The sequence below is a fragment of the Rhinatrema bivittatum genome, chromosome 8 (assembly GCF_901001135.1).
Source record: "Rhinatrema bivittatum chromosome 8, aRhiBiv1.1, whole genome shotgun sequence".
Taxonomy (NCBI): domain Eukaryota; kingdom Metazoa; phylum Chordata; class Amphibia; order Gymnophiona; family Rhinatrematidae; genus Rhinatrema; species Rhinatrema bivittatum.
In genome coordinates, this window is record NC_042622.1 from 271,872,740 (window position 1) to 271,888,424 (window position 15,685).

General features: G+C 40.6%; 1 protein-coding gene across 3 annotated transcripts in view; it reads left to right on the forward strand.

The window, feature by feature from the left end:
• The window catches only part of MELK (maternal embryonic leucine zipper kinase), a 265,917-nt gene that overhangs the window by 222,082 nt on the left and 28,150 nt on the right, over positions 1-15,685 (forward strand). The gene's annotated exons all lie outside the window — the stretch shown is intronic.

Consider the following 15,685-nt stretch of genomic DNA (forward strand, 5'->3'; position numbering starts at 1 on the left):
ACTGCTTCATTTACTCTCCTGTATTTCATCAATATATAAAGATGGATAGATAGTAGTTTCATATATTTAGCTAATCAAGGCACCATCAATTTGAACTCTCGCCTTCCTTCACTTTTATGTATATCTTTATATTCTTTCTCACTAATGCTAACTGATGAAGCTATTAAGTCTTTTTTGTATTTTTACTAGTCCACTGTTTACTTAGCTTTTCAACTCCTGACGGCTGGGTTTCGGAGATGTCTCCTTTGTCAGGGAACAGTTGACATGAACAATCAAAAATGTTACTACTTGCATCTGGCGGCTCAGTTCTTTTTATTAAAAAGGTGTGAGAACCCTTTCAAACCCTCCAAGTATTTTTATACTAAACATGTGACTTGAACACTGCCAATGGAAACTAAGATGGACGACATCAAATCAGCGATAACCAATCAAGTTCTTTGTTTAAATACCTGGGAGCATAAGAACATGCCATACTGGGTCAGAGCAAGGGTCCATCAAGCCCAGCATCCTGTTTCCAACAGTGGCCAATCCAGGCCATAAGAACCTGGCAAGTACCCAAAAACTAAGACTATTCCATGTTACTGTTGCTAATAGCAGTGGCTATTCTCTAAGTGAACTTAATAGCAGGTAATGGACTTCTCCTCCAAGAACTTATCCAATCCGTTTTTAAATACAGCTACACTAACTGCAGTAACCACATCCTCTGGCAACAAATTCCAGAGTTTAATTGTGCGTTGAATAAAAAAGAACTTTCTCCGATTAGTTTTAAATGTGCCCCATGCTAACTTCATGGAGTGCCCCCTAGTCTTTCTACTATCCGAAAGAGTAAATAACCGATTCACATCTACCCGTTCTAGACCTCTCATGATTTTAAACACCTCTATCATATCCCCCCTCAGCTGTCTCTTCTCCAAGCTGAAAAGTCCTAACCTCTTTAGTCTTTCCTCATAGGGGAGCTGTTCCATTCCCCTTATCATTTTGGTAGCCCTTCTCTGTACCTTCTCCATTGCAATTATATCTTTTTTTGAGATGCTGCGACCAGAATTGTACACAGTATTCAAGGTACAGTCTCACCAAGGAGCGACAGAGGCAGCATGACATTTTCCGTTTTATTCACCATTCCCTTTCTAATTCCCAACATTCTGTTTGCTTTTTTGACTGCCGCAGCACACTGAGCTGACGATTTCAATGTGTTATCCACTATGACGCCTAGATCTTTCTTGGGTTGTAGCACCTAATATGGAAACCAACATTGTGTAATTATAGCATGGGTTATTTTTCCCTATATGCATCACCTTGCACTTATCCACATTAAATTTCATCTGCCATTTGGATGCCCAATTTTCCAGTCTCACAAGGTCTTCCTGCAATTTATAACAATCTACTTGTGATTTAACTACTCTGAACAATTTTGTGTCATCTGCAAATTTGATTATCTCACTCGTCTTATTTCTTTCCAGATCATTTTTAAATATATTGAAAAGTAAGGGTCCCAATACAGATCCCTGAGGCACTCCACTGCCCACTCCCTTCTACTGAGAAAATTGTCCATTTAATCCTACTCTCTGTTTCCTGTCTTTTAGCCAGTTTACAATCCATGAAAGGACATCACCACCTATCCCATGACTTTTTACTTTTCCTAGAAGCCTCTCATGAGGAACTTTGTCAAACGCCTTCTGAAAATCCAAGTATACTACATCTACCGGTTCACCATTATCCACATGTTTATTAACTCCTTCAAAAAAGTGAAGCAGATTTGTGAGGCAAGACTTGCCCTGGGTAAAGCCATGCTGACTTTGTTCCATTAAATCATGTCTTTCTATATGTTCTATGATTTTGATGTTTAGAACACTTTCCACTATTTTTCCTGGCACTGAAGTCAGGCTAACTGGTCTGTAGTTTCCTGGATCACCCCTGGAGCCCTTTTTAAATATTGGGGTTACATTAGCTATCCTCCAGTCTTAAGTACAATGGATGATTTTAATGATGGGTTACAAATTTTTACTAATAGGTCTGAAATTTCATTTTTTAGTTCCTTCAGAACTCTGGGGTGTATACCATCCGGTCCAGGTGATTTACTACTCTTCAGTTTGTCAATCAGGTCTACCACATCTTCTAGGTACACTGTGATTTAATTCAGTCCATCTGAATCATTACCGATGAAAACCTTCTCCAGTATGGGTACCTCCCCAACATCCTTTTCAGTAAACACCGAAGCAAATAAATCATTTAATCTTTCCACGATGGCCTTATCTTCTCTAAGTGCCCCTTTAACCCCTCGATCATCTAACGGTCCAACTGACTCCCTCACAGGCTTTCTGCTTCGGATATATTTTAAAAAGTTTTTACTGTGAGTTTTTGCTTCTACGGCCAATTTCTTTTCAAATTCTTTCTTAGCTTGTCTTATCAATGTCTTACATTTAACTTGCCAACGTTTATGCTTTATCCTATTTTCTTCTGTTGGATCCTTCTTCCAGTTTTTGAATGAAGATCTTTTGGCTAAAATAGCTTCTTTCACCTCCCCTTTTAACAATACCGGTAATAGTTTTGCCTTCTTTTCACCTTTCTTAATGTGTGGAATACATCTGGACTGTGCTTCTAGAATAGTATTTTTTTAACAATGACCACGCCTCTTGGACATTTTTTATTCTTGTAGCTGCTCCTTTCAGTTTTTTTCTAACAATTTTTCTCATTTTATCAGTTTCCCTTTTGAAAGTTTAGCACGAGAGCCATGGATTTGCACACTGTTCTTCCAGTCATTAAATCAAATTTGATCATATGATCACTATTGCCAAGTGCCCCACCACAGTTACCTCTCTCACCAAGTCCTGTGCTCCACTGAGAATTAGATCTAAAATTGCTCCCTCTCGCGGCGGTTCCTGAACCAATTGCTCCATAAAGCTATCATTTATTCCATCCAGGAACGTTATCTCTCTAGCGTGTCCCGATGATACATTTACCCAGTCAATATTGGGGTAATTGAAGTCTAAAATATACAAAAATGTGGAACCCAAACAAAACTTCAAAAATTTTTAGCCTATGAAGGTGTCAGCAAGCCTTGACGTTATGTGTCACTTTTCACTTAGACACTAACCGGTCTTATCGATCATTCACCTTCCTCATTTTATTTAATGCAAACAATTTTTTCTTTTTTCTATTTATTTTTCTTTTTCTTATTCAATGGATTAAAAATGTCCTCCGTTTATATTAACCAGAATGACTCTTTCAAAAATGGTTACCAGCATTGCCCTACACTGGCCGGTGTTTCGCTGGGTAAGCTTCCTCAGGGGCGAGTAAAGATCATTGTAATAAGAGCCATATATCTTTTTCGACGGGACCAGACGTCTCAACCATCTCACAGAAACTACGAACGGATTGAAGTCATTTCTGTGAAGTCTCCCATTATTACCGCACTACCAATTTGTATTTCACTGTCAGTCTCACCATCCTGATCAGGTGGACGGTAGTATACTCCTATCACTATAGTCTTCCCCGGCACACAAGGGATTTCTACCCATAATGATTCAATTTTGTATTTAGTCTCATGCAGGATGTTTATCCTGTTGGACTCTATGCCATCCCTGACATAAAGCGCCACACCTCCTCCCAGGTGCTCCTCTTTGTCATTGCGATATAATTTGTACCCCGGTATAGCACTGTCCCATTGGTTATCCTCTTTCCACCATGTCTCTGAGATGCCAATTAAGTCTATGTCATCATTTACTGCTATACATTCTAATTCTCCCATCTTACTTAGACATCTGGCATTAGCATACAAACATTTCAAAGTGTGTGTTTTGTTTGTATTTTCCTTCTTCTTTTTAATTGATAGGGATAAGTTAGAATTTTTTAGCTCAGGTGAGTTTTTAGTTACAGGCACTTGGACTGCTTTTCTTATTATTGGAACCTCACTGTCGCGATGCCCTAATTCTAATGCATCATTAGTATCCTTTGAAGATACCTCTCTCCGAACCATGCGCTGCTGAGCGACTGTCTGCTTTTCCCTTTGTTCTAGTTTAAAAGCTTTTCTATCTCCTTTTTAAAGGTTAGCGCCAGCAGTCTGGTTCCACCCTGATTAAGGTGGAGCCTATCCCTTTCGTAAAGACTTCCCCTTCCCCAAAAGGTTCCCCAGTTCCTAACAAAACTGAATTCCTCTTCCTTGCACCATTGCCTCCATTTGTAGCATATGAATCCAATACTGTTCACGATAATTTGATCTTGATGGATAATTGCCACCTCTAATTGTATGTTCAATTTGTTCAATAGTTGCCCACCATAATTGACTGGAAGTGTGTTCTAAACAATGAGTAACGATAGGAGCTACTGCTGTTGCCGTATTAATCAGAGACCGATATTCTAATAAACTAACTTTGATTTGCTGGCTAGTGCGTCCCATGTACACCTTCGGGCAAGGACACACTACTACGTAGACCACATCCTTAGATAGAACCATTAATTGTCAATCGTGCCTTTTTAAAATAAAAAATGAGCCGTCAGATGCAAGTAGCAGCATATTTGATTGATCTTGTCGACTGTTCCCCTGATGGAGACATCTCCGAAACCTGGCCAAGTCGAGAGTTGAAAAGTTAAGTAAACAGTGGACTAGTAAAGATACATAAGAGACTTTTAATAGCTTCATCGGCTGGCTTTAGTGATATACATTAGTGAAGGAAGGCGAGAGTTCAAATTGTTTCACATGAGAGCACAGCATAATCAAACTATTTGAAAAAAATAGGTTGTGAAACTGCATTTATCAAACTTTGGTGGTGTTAATGATTATAATATATGAAGTATTAGGCAACCATGTTGGTACCTTGATCAGCTAAATATATGAAACTACCACCTATCCATCTGAAATACAGGAGAGTAAATGAAGCAGTAATTGACACATGAGTTCATTTTAGGGGTTAAAGTTTTTTGATTCTTTTGATATAATTCCTGTTAACCCCATAAGTGAAGATTGTTTGGGTAGTTAGTGTTAAATAATTTGAGCAAGCAAAAGAACCAAGTGGTTACTCTGTACTGTATATCGATTGTGCAGATATAAATTGATGGGTTCCCTAAAATGCACAAATATATGATGTGGTGTGGAAGAATAGCCTAATAGAGCAGCAGGCTGCAAACCAAGGAAGCTAGGGTTCAAATCCCACTGGTGTGTGCTCCCTGTGACCTTGGGCAAGGTACTTCACGCGCCCTTGCCTCAGATACAAACTTAAGGTCCCATTTACTAAACATTTTTCTCATAGATATAAAATGGGGAAAAAACCTTTAGTAAATAAGCCCCTTAGATTGTAAACCTTCTAGAAACATGGAAATACCTGAATGTAATCCACTTTGAAATGGCTGACCAGTCACAAAAGGCAGAATATAAATCAAAAAACTAAATTCCTTATTGTGCCACCAAATCCGGCCCCCTCCTCCAATCAGCAGATGGAAGCACTGTTTTGATATCACCCCATATAAGGACGTGTACTACCTGCAGCTCTTTAATATTCTGTCTCCAGCAGATGGAAGCACTGTTTTGATATCACCCCATATAAGGACGTGTACTACCTGCAGCTCTTTAATATTCTGTCTCCAGCAGATGGAAGCACTGTTTTGATATCACCCCATATAAGGACGTGTACTACCTGCAGCTCTTTAATATTCTGTCTCCAGCAGATGGTAGAGTTGCAGTCCTGCAGGTGGAACATTTCTTGGATAAATTGTTTCTAGAACAGTTTTGGTTCTACTTTTCTGCCCTTGGTTGAGCAAAGATACCCAGAGGAGTCAGTGGCCCTTATTCTTGCTTGTTGCCATGCTGGGAAGGGAGACTAACCAGTGGTGCTGGCTTTTTTCCTCTACTCCCTGGTATCTCAAGCCTGTCTGCTGTTTCCAGGGTTGGTGGGGCCCAGAGGTCTGGGTCTAGATGGTTAAGGAGATGTAGCAAGACCGTAGATCCTTCTCAAGGACAGTACTCTTGCTCTGAGTTTTATAAAGATTTTTTCTTTAAAAAAAAAAAATAATGAAAGGAGAAGCTCAAGAGGAAAGGTTTGCAACTGCTATGCTGCTGCTCTGGGGAGTTGCTTCAGAGGGTGGAGGAAAGATGAGGGGTTGGGCCTCAACTGTCCTTCACCCCCCCCCCCCCTTCAGAGCATGTCATTGCCAATGGAGTGTGGGAAACTCTGCCACACTTGTGGGATTTGCTGTGCGATCACTTCAGCATTTGTCTCTGCTGTGGCTGCACTGGAGGGGGGAGAAGGTTGTTGGAGTACCCCTCCTGTAAGAGAAGAGGATGCAGGGCTCAATGGACTTTTTGAGGTGGGCCCAAATAAAGGATCAGCCAGGAGAGATGCGGCATGGGAGCATGTGGTGGCCATCTTTGATTCTAGTGCCAGCAGTAATGCAGGAAGGAGACCTGTCTTCTGAGCTTCCCATCTTAGTTCTTTAACCAGTCCCCAAATTGGGTGCTTTAATCTTCATTTTAGGGTGGACCGGGTTCAGTTCGAATGGGGAGAAAGAATAATCCTCCAGGGTCCTCTGGCATGTCTATTCACTCTTTACTCTTATTGTTCACACTGAAGATAGAGAACCTCCAACAGGTACCAAACAGTTCAGAAAAGAAGCAATGAAGGCAATAGGGTAGGAAAATCAGGAAACACTCAGAAGTCTAAGAATGGTGGTCAAATAAAATAGTCTTTACTTCAACTTAAATAAAAGAATCCAAGCCACAATGCCAAAAATACAGAGCAGCATAAAATATAATAGTAATGAAGATGGTTAATTTGTCCATCTTAGGTGTTACCTCCCTTCTCACTTCTCTTGCACCATTATCCATAGAGAAAAAAACTGCTCTACTTGCAATGTGGGAAAATTTGGAATGGGGTTCCACTATAAAGTCACTCTGCAAATAGAAGAAAATCCCCAAGCACAAAATCTGTAGGACAACTTGTTTTGTTCCCACATACAAAAACATTCAACTTCAATTGGTCCAAGTTTTAACTTTTTTTCTTCAAACTGGAAAAAAAACTGTATCACTATCTCTTGGTTTTAGCCCTTTAGTCCTTGTATCAAAAGTATCTAAAATCTTCTTCCCCTTCAGATCTCTCAGCAATCAGACTCTTACTTCAAATCCTCACTCTTGTCCCAAGTACTCGGGGATACCGGAGGTAAGCCCTTCCCTTCAAATTGGTCAAGTCAAAGTCCAAAAAAATCCTTTAATCCAAACATTCAGTAGCAAAAATACTCCAGTTGATGAGCAGAGGCCTACCCAAAAGTAGTCAGCACTCTTCCTTCTGCGACCCTAAGTCCCAAAGCTTCTCTCCTCCTCCTAGATCCTGGATCTAGGAGGAGGAGAGAGCTCTCCAAAAAGTATTTGAAATCCTAGGGAGAATGTCAAAATACGAACTCCTTTTGCTTGAAATCCTGTAGGAATATTTAGCTGCCTCCTTCCCTCTGAAGTTCTGAGCTTTCTTCTGGGCAATATATACCCCAGATGCCATACGCCCAAAAGGTGGGGCTATCACATGAGGAATCAAAAATACAAACTTTTCCTATAGCTATTAGTATTCAAATTACAAGAGAAATATTAGTGACTGCTTGAACTCCCCATCACATCTCCTGTACTTTGTTTTGTGGTGGTGGTAAATCCCTTGGAGGCAAGGAAAACAAGGGTCTTTGGAGCCTTTGGTTAAGGATATGTCACAGTTGTTTGCTCCCTTTTCCCCAGAGCTTATAGCTTGCATGTACCAATTTATTTTGATTAATCAGTGCTGCTCCATTAAGATCTAGTCTGGGTCTTGTCTTCAGCAGCTCTTTAGGTGCCTTCTTAGCCAAAGAGGGCTAGGTGGGATTCAGAGCCTGATTTGGAATTCAACTTAGTGGTTTTGGGGACAGGGTCATTGAAGGGGCAGTCCTGGAAGATTTCAGTGAGCTGGAAGGAGATCTGAAGGATGAGGAAATCACTGCAGCAGAGGGAGATATCACAGGTAGTCAGACTAGTCAAGAGAAGTTGATGGCTGTGATTTTGCAAGTGCTGCAAAATTTGGTATACTTGAATAGCAGGTGGAATCCACCATATCCCATCTTGGAAGGTCTCAGAAGACCAGCTACATTTTTTCTCTCTATGTAGAGTGGTTATGGCCTTAATTTTCGCAGAGTGGGAGACTCTGGATGCAGGCCTGAAAGTGGGCAGAACTATGTGCCAGTTGTACATTCTCACTGATGAGGCAGTGGAGAAGATGAAGTTTCCTAAGGTGGATGCTGTGGTTATGAAGTCCACATTTTCTGTGAAATGGAGTACAGCACTGAAGGATGCTCAGGACAGGAAGATAGAGCTCCATCTGAAGAATGTCTTTGAGGTAGTGGCTTTGGCTCTCTGGGCAGTGATTTGTAACAGCTTTATGTCCTGGGCATGTTAGTGCTGGGTGCAACAAATCCCAATGGGCAGTTCAGATGAAGGTCGAACTGCACAGGAGGAGGAGAAACTGGTCTTGCCTTCTTAATGGATGCCCTTTGATTTGATTAGAACCTTGGTCAGGAGGATGGCAGCTTCTGAGTTGGCCAGGTGCTGGCTTTGGCTACATAATTGGGCTGCAGATGTGTCCTCCACGGCAAAGTTCAGTAAGCTGCCTTTCCAGGACAGGCTTCTTTTTGGGGAAGACCTAGAAAATCTGGTGAAGATCGTGGGAGAGAAGTCATCTCATAAGTTGCTGGAAGATAAGACCAAGAGCTCTCAGAAGGGACTTCCTAGTAGAACCAAATTTCAAGAGGTGAGGCATTACCAACTTGTAAGAGGAATGTCCACTCAAAAAGGGCATGGTGACAGGTTTTTGTCTTTTCATACAGGTAGAAGGAATTCGAGGGATGGTAGCACAGGCAGTGCATGGAGGTCCAAGGGTTCACCACGAGCTGCAAAGTGTTCATACCTCAGTACAGCAGATTGGTCAGTTGACCCAGTTTTATGGGGAGTGGACTCAAATTACATCAGACCAGTGATTCCTTTCAATCGTACAAGAGGGCATGCCTTACAATTTTTTGTTAGATGCCAGATACTTTTATATTCTCCCTTTGCTATTCGCCAGTTAAGAGAGAGGTTACTCTGTATTGTCTTCAGTTGGATGCTGTGCCGGAGTAGGAATAGAATCATCAAAAAGAATTAAAACTACATGTGAGATAAAGAATAATGAAGGTGGAGTAATCCTCATAAATGAGCTGATAATGTTAAGTTTGAAGTAGCGTTTTTGAAACAACACTTATGTATAGAAAGACAACATCTTTGTTATCTAAAGTGAAACTATGCATTTGCTACAAATTTTAATCATAGGGTACTCCAACCTCCCTATCTCTCCACACCACCTCTTTGAGAACAATAAATAATTTTACTGATGTGTGTTTTTCAAATTTTTGGAGATAAGCAACTTATGAACGGTTCCACTACTGGTATAGTGCCTGTATAACACCCGACACACTGCGTGTTTCGTTGCCTTCCTCAGGGGCCTTAATATATCATTTTCTATAAGATAAAGCAAAAGTTACAAGTATCCACATAACAACCAATAACAAAACAAGTGCAATGCTCAATACATATGTCTTTTCAAAACTTTTCCTCTTGCTGCTACACAGTGGCCATAGCGTTTTTTACAAGGAATCGCCATTGAAGAAACGACCTAAGCTTTAAACAGCACAATGACTCACAAACTAACCAATCAGCCAGCAGGTATCTGTACATCTACCAATCAAAAGAACCTGGAAAAAAAAGACCTTTTAAACCAATGTCATCCATTCGACGTTTTCATTTATGCCCGCTGGAAATTCCAAACCTAAATTGAAAATCCAGCGTTGTTCTCTCTAATTTAATTGGGAACGAATATCCCCCCCTCTATTGGATACTTGTACCATATCCAAAATTGTCCAAAATAGATGTTTGAGTAAACAGTGTTTAACAATTGGGGTTTCAGTGTTGTGTATGCAAGTGGCTATGGTGTTCTCTCAAACGTACCCTGATTGGTTGAGAGGTGCGGCCGACATAGAGCTGAGGACAAGGGCATTGTAACACGTATACTACATTACAAGAATTACAATCACTGCTAAATGACTTTTTATAATTTTTACCAGTAATCGGATGTTGCCAAATACTGCCCTGTATTGCTGTTACGCACATATCACAGTTCCCGCATGCCTTATGGCCATCATCAAAAGGTAATTGTCCAGTGTGAGGTAAAGAGGCACAAACGACTTGATTTTTAATATTAGGTCCTCTTTGGCAAGATGATATATGTTGTTCTGAAAATATAGAGTGAAGTTGCAAAACATGCCAATGACAGCATATGCTTTGGACAATAGCTGAAGATTTGTCTGTATGTTGTAAAACACAAACATAACCCGATGGAGAACGTCTGCTCTGATACTCCAGTAGAGAAGCTCTGGGTGCATATAATGCTCTTTTGTAGGCAACACGAATAGCTGATAATGGATAACCCCGATCAAGAAAACGTAATGCAAATAATATGCTTGTTTTTTTAAAGTCCTCCAAAGATGAACAAAGTCGACGCAAACCGAAAGTACTGACTAACTGGAAGTCCATTCTTGAATGCTTTAGGGTGAAAGCTGTGGTATCTCAAGAGTATTACGATCAATATCCTTGCGATATAATGTGGTGGTAATATAAGAACATAAATACCGACCTTGATGATCCAAAAATGGAATTTTAGAAAAATCATATTGCGAAGTGAATTTCAAATCCTCATCAATGGTGTTTAACCAATCCAAAAAATGCTTTAAATCATGTTAATTAGAATTCCAGAAAAATAGATCATTGATATATCTGATCCAAAAGGTAATATGTTGAAAACATGGAGATGTATAAATCTTAGTGCAATCCAATCTGTTCATGGCTAAATTAGCTATCGATGGGGCCACTGAAGACCCCCATGGCGATCCCATGAATCTGTAAATAAAATTTGTCAGAGAACATAAAATAATTGGGCCAGGTTGTAAAACTTGTGCGCGCAACCCAGCTTACACAAATCTCTGCCCAATTTTATAACATGCGCGCAGCCGCACGCATGTTATAAAATCCAGGGTCGGCGCGCCCAAGGTTTTCCCCGTTCCCTCCAAGGCTGCTCTGAAATCGGAGCGACCTTGGAGGGAACTTTTTTTTTTTTTGATCCCCTGCCCCCCCCCCCCAAATCTTATTTGATGGAGTTACGCCTGCCAGCCGGCTGCCAGCACACAAACCTCTGGTATGGCCGCTGTACCAGAGGACTTGGAACCACGCCGGCCCTGCTTCCGATCCGCCCATTTTCGAAAGCCCTGGGACATACGCGCGTCCTGGGGCTTGTGCGTGCTGCCGAGCCTATGCGAAATAGGCTTGGTGCGCGCAGGGGGGCAGATTTTCTTGGGTTATGCACGTAGCCTTTGAAAATCTGCTCCATTATGTTTTAGAACTATTTGGGCAATAGCTAATAAAAATGACACGGGAACCCGATCGTGCGATTGAGTGGAACGAACCTCTGGGACAATATCCATTGCAACTGAATGCGATACATTAGTGTATAAAGAAACCATGTCCATAAATACTAAAATTGTTTGACAAAATGACATTCTGTAGTTTATTAAGTACTTGTGTAGTATCCTGTATGTAAGAGTGCATAATTTTGACGTGCTTCTGCAGGAATTTGTCTAGAAAATAGCCAGAGGCTCCGATAGAGATTCATTGCTGGAAATAATGGGTCGCAGTGGAGGCTTGTCTAAAGTTTTGTGCACTTTTGGGACCCTATAAAGAACTGGAATGCGAGGATAGGACACGTACAAAAATGAACATTCTTTCCTGGTCAAAAATGTAGTTTCCGATAACATATTTTTAATGTGGGATTGCAGTTGTGGTGTTGGATCTTCATCTAGGAACTCATAGTATTTGACATCTTGGACGTGTTCCATTAGTCCCAAAATATATTGAGCTGTATCTTGGATGACAATACTGCCGCCCTTATCAGCGGCCTTGATTACAATGGACATATTGGACGATAAAGAATGCAAAGCCTCCCACATCTCTGCTGTAAAATTAACATTTTTTAGCATCTATCAATTCAAGGTCTTTAATGTCTTGTAGGACTAGGTCTCTAAAAGTCGCTATATGTGGATCTAAAGGGCCAGATGGAACCCACTTGAATGGTGAATTATACAAGAGAAACGACGACCCGAGGAATTTCATTTGAAGCACAATATAATTTCACTTGAAGTTTACGGATGAACCGATGGATAGAAACCAGACTATGAAAGGGGTCGTGCTTGAAAAAGGGGACAAACAATAGACCCAAATCCAAAACTTGTTTTTGTACCCCAGTTAGTACAGTAGTAGATAAGTTAATTGTTGTTGATCCTGTCGGGACTTTGATCATGTTTGAGGACCCTTCCAATCGGTGTAAGCTTGCGAAATGGGGTCTTTCCATGGCGGTCTGCGGTAAGTGTATTGTTGCCAATGACCTCACCTGCCTCTGCCTAAAAAAGGCTGAGTGTTTTGTCCTCTACCTTGAATTCTGTATTGACCATTATCAGATCCATCAGAGCTATCACCATCTGAACTTTCAAAAGTGACTCGACGAAGTGCATGTTCTCCCTTATTTAACCAACGATAAACATTGGAGGAATAGTCAAATTCGTCACGTATCAATTTCTTGACCTTTGCTTGTTTTAAGGATGAACGAAACTCCTCCAGCATATTTTTGTGTTTATCGATAATCATATCTAAACATTCAATGGAAAATTCATTTTTAATTTGTGTATCTAGTTCTGTCAGTTGTCCAATCATTTCTACTATGGAGACCTTGGTCCGTTCAACAATTAAATCCATCATATCTATGGAACATTTATTGAGGATTGATATCCATTTTGCAATAAAGGCTTTCTCTTCTTGAAACAGAAAAGGGTATTTGTTCATCCACAATCCTCGGGGGATGATCTGTTGACGTACATATTGTATCATCTTTGCAGAATGGAGCTCAGATCTAATTAATTTCTTCTGTAAATCCATATATTCAAAGTTGGAATCAATATGACTATGTTCATCGTCCAATAAAGCTTGTCCTTGGAGCACGTCAGTTACATAGTCGTCTGAGTAACTAAATGTTTCTTTCAATTTGGCGGAATCCATTATCCGTAATATTTAACAGTATGAATTTCACGAACTGGTAATCATGCGGTAATAACCATCAAAAAGAATCAAAACCACATGTGAGATAAAGAATAATAATGGTGGAGTAACCCTCATAAATGAGCTGATAACATTACGTTTGAAGTAGTGTTTTTGAAACAATCACTTATGTATCGAAAGACAACATCTTTATTTAAAGTGAAAGTATGCGTTTACTACAAATTTTAATCATAGGGTACTCCAACCTTCCTATCTCTCCATGCCACCTCCTTGAGAACAATAAATAATTTTACTGATTGCTTATCTCCAAACATTTGAAAAAAATACACATCATGAACTGTTCCAGTACTGGTATAGTGCCCGTATAACGCCCGACTCAGCGCGTGTTTTGTTTTGCCTTTCTCAGGGGCCTTAATATATAATTTTCTATAAGATAAAACAAAAGTTACAAGGGGTTAATAAACATGTGGATAAAGGTGAACCGGTAGATGTAGTGTATTTGGATTTTCAGAAGGCGTTTGACAAAGTCCCTCATGAGAGGCTTCTACGAAAACTAAAAAGTCATGGGATAGGAGGCGATGTCCTTTCGTGGATTACAAGCTGGTTAAAAGACAGGAAAGAGAGTAGGATTAAATGGTCAATTTTCTCAGTGGAAAAGGGTAAACAGTGGAGTGCCTCAGGGATCTGTACTTGGACCGGTGCTTTTCAATATATATATAAATGATCTGGAAAGGAATACGACGAGTGAGGTTATCAAATTTGCAGATGATACAAAATTATTCAGAGTAGTTAAATCACAAGCAGACTGTGATACATTGCAGGGGGACCTTGCAAGAATTGAAGATGGGGCATCCAAATGGCAGATGAAATTTAATATGGAAAAGTGCAAGGTGTTGCATATAGGGAAAAATAACCGTTGCTGTAGTTACACGATGTTAGATTCCATATTAGGAGCTACCACCCAGGAAAAAGATCTAGGCATCATAGTGGATAATACTTTAAAATTGTCATCTCAGTGTGCTGCAGCAGTCAAAAAAGCAAACAGAATGTTGGGAATTATTAGGAAGGGAATGGTTAATAAAACGGAAAATGTTATAATGCCTCTAACGCTCCATGGTGAGACCTCACCTTGAATACTGTGTACAATTCTGGTCGCCGCATCTCAAAAAAGATATAGTTGCGATGGAGAAGATATAGAAAAGGGCAACCAAAATGATAAAGGGGATGGAACAGCTTCCCTATGAGGAAAGGCTGAAGAGATTAGGGCTGTTCAGCTTGGAGAAGAGACGGCTGAGGGGGGGATATGATAGAGGTCTTTAAGATCATGAGAGGTCTTGAACGAGTAGATGTGACTGTTATTTTCACTTTCGAATAATAGAAGGACTAGGGGGCATTCCATGAAGTTAGCAAGTAGCACATTTAAGACTAATTGGAGAAAATTCTTTTTCACTCATCTCACAATAAAGCTCTGGAATTTGTTGCCAGAGGATGTGGTTAGTGCAGTTAGTGTAGCTGGGTTCAAAAAAGGTTTGGATAAGTTCTTGGAGGAGAAGTCCATTAACAGCTATTAATCTAGTTTACATAGGGAATAGCCACTGCTATTAATTGCATCAGTAGCATGGGATCTTCTTAGTGTTTAGATAATTGCCAGGTTTTTGTGGCCTGGTTTGGCCTCTGTTGGAAATAGGATGCTGGGCTTGATGGACCCTTGGTCTGACCCAGCATGGCAATTTCTTATGTTCTTATGTTCATAACCAATCTCCCTATATCAAAGCCATCCCTTCAGCTGGTGAAGTGAGAGAAATCACGAGTACAGGTGATTAAAAAAAAAAAAAATTGGTTCGTTCTTGATCATTTTCAATCCTGTAGTACCACAGGTCTCCTGGGTTTTGCAGCTGGAGACATAGGCTGATGGCCTCTTCAAATTGCAGAGCTTCAACTCTTGAGTGGATTTTTCAACTGCACATCTGCCAGTTGCGTTGGCAAGACTGCGGCACAAGACACTGCCACCGCATTGCTAGAGTTATGGAACACTGTCGAGGCGCTGTCCTCTTTCTCTGGGGATAGGGAAATATCTACGGTACCTGAATGTAAACCGATATGATATCTCAGATCGAATGTCGGTATATAAAAATAATAAATAATAAATAAATAAATCTTCAGTGCTAGTTGGGCAGGTCCCCCCCTGTGTCACCTAAAACAAAAACTGGCAGTCTGCAGAATTCACCATCAAGGCCTCAACTAGCACTCAAAAGATGAGCACGGTCGCACCAAGCATCGCTACAGTTGCGGGTGAGTTAACCAGGGAAACAGGTTGGCAATGCATGCTTCATGAGGAGTGAGTGCCTGTGCCTGCAACCAAAAAGAAGGAAAAGGCAAAGCACAGGGCCAGCCTCAGTTCAAGTAGTGCCAATACATCAGATTCCGATACCTCGGCAGATGACAGACCTCTGAGGCCTGCAACAGAGACAGAGCAGATATCCAGAGTATCTACGGCGCACTCTACTTTTTCACAGCTCTGGGAGAGCATGCCAAAAGCTCTTTGCTGAAACA